General features: G+C 40.1%; 1 long non-coding RNA gene across 1 annotated transcript; it reads right to left on the reverse strand.

The window, feature by feature from the left end:
- Window positions 1–2,777: 2,777 nt before the first annotated feature.
- On the reverse strand, window positions 2,778–5,065 carry LOC112223961. The gene is made up of 4 exons (XR_002949394.2): window positions 4,546–5,065; window positions 3,429–3,549; window positions 3,110–3,320; window positions 2,778–2,982 (listed from the first exon to the last, which is right to left on the reverse strand). It is a non-coding gene; the product is annotated as an uncharacterized LOC112223961 (long non-coding RNA).
- Between the last annotated feature and the right edge of the window lie 3,867 nt (window positions 5,066–8,932).

An 8,932-nucleotide genomic window follows, 5' to 3' on the forward strand; every position in this document is an offset into this window, starting at 1 on the left:
CAAATGCTGTGTTTTATGCTTTGTTGCCGTTTTTATGTGTATAAATGATGTAAAAATGTATGAGCTTTTTAAAGGAATTGTGCCAATAAAACTTTTCCAAAAGAAAAAATTAAATCTGCATCATCAAAAAATGTTCTAGAGCAAGTCTTCACATCTAGCTGACGAGTTTTGTGCTTTAAGAACTATTTTTCTCATTCGTTTGTTAACTACACTGAACAAAAATGTAAAACACAACACATAACGTGTTTGTACCATGTTTCATAAGCTGAAATAAAAGATCCCATAAATGTTCCATATGCTTAAAAATCCTATTTCTCTCAAATTCTGTGCACACATTTATTTACATCCCTGTTAGTGAACATTTCTCCTTTGCCAAAATAATCTATCCACCTGACAGCTGTGGCATATCAAGACGCTGATTAAACAGCATGCTTATTACACTGGTGCATCTTGTGCTGGGGACAATAAAAGGCCACTTTAAAATGTTCTGTGTTGTCACACAACACAATGCCACAGATGTCTATGTTTTACAGAGTTTGCAATTAGCACGCTATTTGCAGGAATGTCCACCAGAGCTATTGCATGTTAATATCTCTACCATAAGCCGCCTCCAATGTCATTTTATAGAATTTGGCAGTACATCCAGCCGGCCTAACAACCGCAGACCATGTGTATGGCTTTATGTGGGTGAGCGGTTTGAGGATGTCAACGTTGTGAACAGAGTGCCCTATGGTGGCAGTGGGGTTATGGGCAGGCATTAGCTATGGACAAAAAAAACACAATTGCATTTTATCGATGGCAATTTGAGTGCACAGAAATACTGTGACGGGATCCTGAGGCCCATTGTCATGCCATTCATCCACCGACATCACCTCATGTTCCAGCATGATAATGCACGGCCCCATGTCGCAAGGATCTTTACACAATTCTTGGAAACAGAAAATGTCCCAGTTCTTCCATGGCCTGCATGCTCACCAGATATGTCACCCATTGAGCATGTTTGGGATACTCTGGATCAACGTGTATGACAGCGTGTTCCAGCTCCTGCCAATATCCAGCAACTTTGCACAGTCATTCAGTATAGTTAACTGAGCCAGGCAGTCACACACACTTCATATGACACTAATGGGGTGGTAAGTCCAGCACAATGCACACAACACTAAATGCTTTCCCAAGCTACATAACTAGCAAAATGATGAAGAAATAATTTAATTCACTCTCCCACACTGCCAGTGCCAGTTTGCTTGCTAGCACAACATAGCTAGCCAGTTACTCCACAGACTCTTGACAGCTAACAGGCAGCTGTTTCATACAAAAACAAATCCATTGTTATTTAAATATAATGTTGCTAGCTATGCTAGTTATTTAGTTGTGGCTATCTGGTTAGTGTCAACGAAGGTTCACTACAAATTCTAGCTATCTTAAAACAACATTAGCACAGCTTACTAGTTAGCTTACATTAGCTACAGCAGGCACAAGACAAACAAGCTACTGCCACCTGTGGTGTAAAGTACTTAAGTAAAAATACTTTAAAGTACTACTTAAGTCGTTTTTTGGGGTATCTGTACTTTTTATATTTTTGACTACATTTACTACACTACTTTCCTTAAGAAAATATTATATTTCTTACTCCATACATTTTCCTTAACACCCAAAAGTACTCATTACATTTTGAATGCTTAGCAGGACAGGAAAATTGTCCAATTCACCCTCTTATCAAGAGAAGATCACTGGTCATCCCTACTGCCTCTGATCTGGCGGACTCGCTAAACACACATGTTTCGTTTGTAAATTATGTCTGAATGTTGGAGTGTGCCTCTGGCTATCCGTAAAAAAAAATTAAAACAAGAAAATGGTGCTGTCTGTTTGCTTAATATAATGAATTTAAAATGATTTATACTTTTACTTTTGATACTTAAATATATTTGAGTAATTACATGTACTTTTGATACTGAAGTATATTTTAAACCAAATACTTTTAGACTTTTACTCAAGTACAATTTTACTGGGTAGCTTTCACTTCAGTCATTTTCCAATAAGGTATATTTACTTTTACTCAAGTATGACAATTGGGTACTTTTTCCACCACCGACTGCCACCTTGTGGCCTGGAGTGTTTAAACGAAGCAAATTGGGGGGCAAACCTGTTCTATGTTAACAACAAAAGTGAACAGTTGACAGTCAGATTTCTCAGTGTCTGACCCTTAACAAAATCAATGGGGGCCCCCTGGAGGTTTGGGCCCCTGGGCATGTGCCCTGAGTAGACGGTACAAGTTAGGTAAATGAATCTAGTGATTTATCTAATCTAAAAATTGTTAGCTGACACGGCTAATTGAGTGACTGACAAAACAAAAGAAAAACTTCTGATGCACAACCAAATTTCAAACTTACACCTTGTGTATTCTACTATTTGAACTCTCAACAGTAAGTTGAGGCCCCGAAAGTCCGTGTTGCCCAGCAACAGCCCCAAAACATCACTGCTCTAGAGGAGATCTGCATGGAGGAATGGGCCAAAACACCAGCAACAGTGTGTGAAAACCTTGTGAAAACTTACAGAAAACGTTTGACCTCTGTCATTGCCAACAAAGGGTATATAACAAAGTATTGAGATACATTTTTGTTATTGACCAAATACTTATTTTCCACCATAATTTGCAAATAAATTCATAAAAAATCCTACAATGTGATTTTCTGGATTTTTTTTCTCATTTTGTCTGTCATAGTTGAAGTGTACCTATGATGAAAATTACAGGCCTCTCTCATCTTGTTAAGTGGGAGAACTTGCACAAGTGGTGGCTGACTAAATACTTTTTTGCCCCACTGTACATACATACATATATATATGATGGGCAGTAGTTCAATGATATCTATTTCTTCCTCCTCCTTGAAATAAGTCCTTTTGACAGCTTGTCTTCATAATTGAGTTTACGCCGATAATTGTGAATACATCTTTTTTTCCGACAACACATTTCTCCATGACATCCTGGTACAAACAGAAAAAAACAGAAGCACAAAAGACAGACAATAATCAGCACTAATCATTCAACCCATTGTCAAAATTAAGTCTTGCCAAATATAAGAGACTGTTTGATAGACTAATTAAGTCTTACCAACAATGGGCTCAAGGCGTCTGATGTCAAGGCCCTTCTTGACATTATCATTCTTGTGAGCATTACACCTCTTTCCACTGAGGCTGCTCTCTGCCAGCTCCTCGTTTGAGAACAACAGCGTCAGAAGGCCATTGGTAAGCTTATGGTGGTGTGAATGATCAATGTAGTGGAGCGCTGCCTCTGAAACCATTATCCCTCCTCCAATGTCAGTCTGAAATGTAGAACGTAAAAAATAATAGTCAACATTCATCAGACTTAAGAGATGTGATGTATACCAGAAAACAACCCCAGAAAAATCTGAACACTTTTAGAAAGTTACCTGTTTTGGATGCTCGGTTCCAATACTGGTGCTGATACTGGTCCTTCTCCAGCCTTCTGTTTTCTTTCTCCAGGACAGTTATTTGTCTCTCGAATGCCTCATCGTCGTCACTCACGCTAACCTTTCAATAAGTCATTAGAGAAAGACTTTCATTTCAATGGGAAACAGAAACTTAGAGACAACATTTCACACACTAATGGCAATATCAGCATTCATTTCCCGAGTAAAGTAGCACTCACCAGTTAATACTGACTTCTGAAAAGAGGAGGATAATTGCAAGATCTGACTCCAAATTCACTCTAAATGCAATCAAGTAGTTCACTAAGGAAGAAAATGGTTTCTTTGATTTCTTTGAACCATGTGCAAACACATACAGGAATGAAGAACACATTTGTGTGTGTGGAGAAAGATCTGAAACAATAACTTCTACAGAACAGGCCAGGGATGACTTATTGTGACAGGGTAGGAAACAAAGTGTTGATAAGTGTTTCCTAGGAGACCCTATAATCTTTAGATACATTGAATGTTCTCTTAGCTACATCATGTTGCTTACATATTCATGCTTCTTGTATTCCTCTTCGATTTAGAAGACACTGTTGCACAAACAACATGCTGATTTAGGTCTACAGCATCACAGGTATTATCAGGTTTTATAGCTAATTACGTTCTCTCTGACTCAGTACATTTATTTGCTAGCTAGCTAGCGATTAGCGGCTAACAACATTTAGGCCCAACTTGTTAAGAAAAGACAAACTAGCTGTTTGCAGATGTAAGAAACACAAACGAATAGTGATGAAACATCTGTCACAGACTGAGCATTGATATGATTTATCCCCTGTGCATCTGCAGATTTCAGGTCTGATTGAAAAACTTTGCCACACCGATACGGTTTCTCCTGTGTGAGTCCTCATATGCCTCTTCATTTTAGTACTCTTGCTGCAACTTTTACAACAAACATGGCAAAACTGTGCTCCGTTGTGAGTTTGGAGGTGATCGATCACACTATCTGTGGACTCAAATCTTTCTCCACACACACACCACAAAGAGGTTCTTCATCCCCAGTATGTTTGCACGCGTCATCATCAAAGAACCCATTTTGTTAAGACTTCCCACACACCTTACAACGTGGACCCGAATGACCTTGAGCAGTTGACTTCTGATGGGATCTTTCTCCTCCATTCTCCATCCTTTCACAGCTTACATCCAGAGCTGCAAAACAGTAGTTTCTGGTTGTTGGTTCTGATTCTACATTGCCCTCTCCATCAGACCCTGTATCAATCTGTTCATACGAGTCGCTGTGTAGTGTATCCATCTCTACATTTTCCTCAATTGGGGCTTGGTAAAGATGTGAAGGCTGAGTGGGGTCCTCCTGGTCATATTCAATCATCTCTATGAGAAAAGTGACTATGACAAACTCTTTGATGTCAGTCTGCAATTCTTGAAACTGCTCATTGTCCTGACTGAGCTCTTTTTCCCCTGTATTCTGTAAGGGCTCTGGGTCCTTCTGGCCCAGACACATCTGCTCATGCACCAGCAGCGCAGGGCGATTATCCACGGCGGGCAGAGTGAGAAGCTGGGGGTCTGGACGGAGGGAAGGAGAAAGGATTTGCGAAACAGATCGGCTAGGCCTATTGAAAACCTAAATGCATGACGTATGTTATGTATTTTAGCAAGAGATGTATCCCGATTACTATTCGTTTAGCGTTTGAATAATCTAGTTAAATTAGCTAGCTACCTTCAGCTAAATTGACTCACCTGCTCTTTGCAATTTCAGCAGCATCCGTAAACGCCGGATCTCCCCCTATGAAAGGGAAACATCTGCCTGATACTCGGCTATCGTTTTTTCAACCACAGCGTGTATCTCCACAGCGACCACTGTTAGTCGCTCGCTCAGAAACACTCTTAAAGGCTGTATTTTCAAAATTATATTTCTAGCAACTAGAAATTATCATTACAAACTGAGTGTACTGTAGTAAACCGAAAGATCGGCAATGACACACTCACTATGATGTTGTTGGTCTGCACGGCGTATTTCGGAGTTTATCGACACCTGCTGGACTGGAGGCCCTTACATGTTTTTCATTACTACAGTAAAAGTGCAGGAACTGCAGTCGACTGTGGTAATTTAGACGTTATAATTGCACAACTGCTGTTACACGGCAAAATGACTGTAATAAAAAGTTGGTCATTTTGGACGCAGTATTTGCAGCACACTACAGTTATACTGCATTCTAACTGCAATGTACTGCACTCTGACTGCAATATTTTTTTCTTAAGGGCGGTGGGTTTAGAAATGTATCTTGACAGAAAGGAAGCGAAGCGAGATGCTTTACTCCGCCCAAAATCTGTCTGCGAAAATAAGACCACGAAGTATGGAGGTTAATACGAGTTTCAAATTTGGTCAGCACATTTTTTTATTGATAATCTTCTACGTGAGGCTTCTTTGATCGAATAGAAATTATTTTAAACAATTTCTCTATGAGAAAAGCTATCTCAATACAGTTGTCTGTTCCCAAAACTATAATCTGTTACGAACAGAGTGCATAACATTTTGTAGACTTGACCGTTTTCCAAAATGTCAATTTGTTTGTTTACAAGGCAGAATTGGGTTAATGTACACGCCCACTTCACAGTGAAGGCGTTCCCGAACGGAAATATGCAAATACACGCTACAACGCGCCAATAGAATACCACTAGCCCGTGCTTGGCTCTGCCACCTCTTTGCCTTTTCTGCCCAGTATACTTCATTTGCTCCCATTGAAAACGACACAGATTAACTATCTTGGGTTAGTTAAACATGTATTTGATATTAGTGTGCTGGACAATATTTCAATCTGATGAAAGCAACTATTTTGGAAAATGTGCAATGATGCAACGGAACTACAAAGAGAACGATAATATTAAGGCATCAATATTCTTATGTTCATCTAGTATGTGCATTTAGAAAATGACCATAGTCATAAAAGCATGGGTAAAAGAGACAGCTGATGTAATATTCTGGCGCCTCGAGTAACCATTGGAGCCCAGTGGCATAATCTAAAATAATTCCAGTGTGTAATTTTACATGATCTCTGCATTAAATATCTGAAGGAAAGCTATCCATTTCCTAAAGTTACAATTTTCAGAATGACATCTTTCCACAATGTTTAAATGGTAAAAGCATTCCCTCGACAAATTATACATTAATTAATTTAAAAGGCCATATACTTGATTTTTTATTTAACTAGGCCCTTTGAATGAATCATGATTTTTCTGGGATGAAAACTGTCTGAAACTATTGAATGAACATCACTACAGGAAAAAACAGTCATATCAATGTGTTAAGGTGCAAGTATGAACAATCATTTAGAATATTCAGAAACGAAGCAGGAACATCTTTCTTTAATCACAAAGCTGTTATTTTGTTGCTTGGCAACTGTGAGTTAAGCATATTCTCCTTTATGCTAGTCAACATTCTGTTATCGCAAATAGCTGCTCATACTGGTAGAATACCGGAATGGGTGGGGAGAGCATATCTAAGATTACATGCTTCCTTTCAATGTTAGCCTGGAACCAGACTGATATTTTGCAGCAGAATGACTATAGTTTCAGGGTAAAGTGGAACATCAATCCTAACCTAACCTAACCTAAGCCAGAATCAATGACTAGCTGTTATAATTTAGTAATGCTGGTTTATGTGGTCAGAATTTATCAGATGATAACAGCAAGACATTCAATAAGAAACTCCCCTTGTGAATGAATGGATTTGTATCAAGATCCAAGTAGTCACAAATGTTGACATTTGGCAAATAACACTCAAATTACAATCTATGCTTTGACACTACAATATTTAAAATGTCCCATTTCCTCATTTACGTTTTGTGGTACAATTTCAGTGATGTTGCATGCTACACAACAATACAATCAATGGAACATGATGTTGAGTGTAAAAGTAAAATAAAAATGAAGGCACGATGTCTGAGTTTTGCAAGTGCAGTTTTTTTGCAGGCGTATATATTTATCCCCTCTTGTGAAACAAGTGAATATTATGTGAGACAAGTGATTTATTCCTTCAGCTTCCCAGAACGTGGCGGACTGCACTAGCATGGAATAGTCCCCGCGATAATGCAACTTTTCAGGGAAGTTAGGAACCAATACACACAGTCAATCAGGAAAGAAAAGGCTAGCTTTTTCAAAAAGAAATTTGCATCCTGTAGCTCTAACTCCAAAAAGTTGTGGGACACTAACATTCATGGAGAATAAGAGCACCTCCTCCCATCTGCCCACTGCACAGAGGCTAGGAAACACTGTCACACTGATAAATCCACGATAATAGAACATTTCAATAAGTATTTCTCTACAGCTGGCCATGCTTTCCTCCTGGCTACTCCAACCCCGGCCAACAGCTTCGTACCCCCCGCAGCTACTTTCCCAAGCCTCCCCAGCTTCTCCTTCACCCAAATCCAGATAGCAGATGTTCTAAAAGAGCTGCAAAACCTGGACCCCTACAAATCAGCTGGGCTAGACAATCTGAATCCGGTTTTCAAGCTGATCATAGGTGCACCTCAGCCATGCTCAAGGTACTAAACGATATCATAACCGCCATCGATAAAAGACAGTACTGTGCAGCCATCTTCATCGACCTGGCCAAGGCTTTTGACTGTCAATCACCGGCAGACTCAACAGCCTTGGTTTCTCAAATGACTGCCTCACCTGGTTCACCAGCTACTTCTCAGACAGAGTTCATTGTGTCAAATCGGAGGGCCTGTTGTCCGGACCTCTGGCAGTCTATGAGGGGTACCACAGGGTTCAATTCTCGGGCCGACTCTTCTCTGTATATATCAACGATGTTGCTCTTGCTGCGGGTGATTCCCTGATCCACCTCTAAGCAGATGATACCATTCTGTATACATCTGGCCCTTCTTTGGACACTGTGTTAACTAACCTCCAAATGAGCTTCAATGCCATACCTCACTCCTTCTGTGGCCTCCAACTGCTCTTAAATGCTAGTAAAACCAAATGCATGCTCTTCAACCATTCGCTGCCTTGCATCCTCCCGCCCGACTAGCATCACTACTCTGGATGGTTCTGACTTAGAATATGTGGACAACTACGAATACCTAGGTGTCTGGCTAGACTGTAAATTCTCCTTCCAGACCCATATTAATCCAAAATTTAATCTAGAAATTGGCTTCCTATTTCGCAACAAAGCTTCCTTCACCCACGCCACCAAACATACCCTCGTATAACTGACTATCCTACCGAACCTGGACTTCGGCGAGGTCATTTACAAAATAGCTTCCAACACTCTACTCAGCAAACTGGATGCAGTCTATCACAGTGCCATCCATTTTGTCTCCAAAGCCCCTTATACCATCCACCACTGCGACCTGTATGCTCTAGTCTGCTGGCCCTCGTTACACATTCGTCGCCAGACCCACTGGCTCCAGGTCATCTATAAGTCTTTGCGAGGTAAAGCTCCACTTTAGCTCACTGGTCATGATAACAAAACCTCCAGCAGATAT

The sequence above is a fragment of the Oncorhynchus tshawytscha genome, linkage group LG25 (assembly GCF_018296145.1).
Source record: "Oncorhynchus tshawytscha isolate Ot180627B linkage group LG25, Otsh_v2.0, whole genome shotgun sequence".
Taxonomy (NCBI): Eukaryota; Metazoa; Chordata; class Actinopteri; order Salmoniformes; family Salmonidae; genus Oncorhynchus; species Oncorhynchus tshawytscha.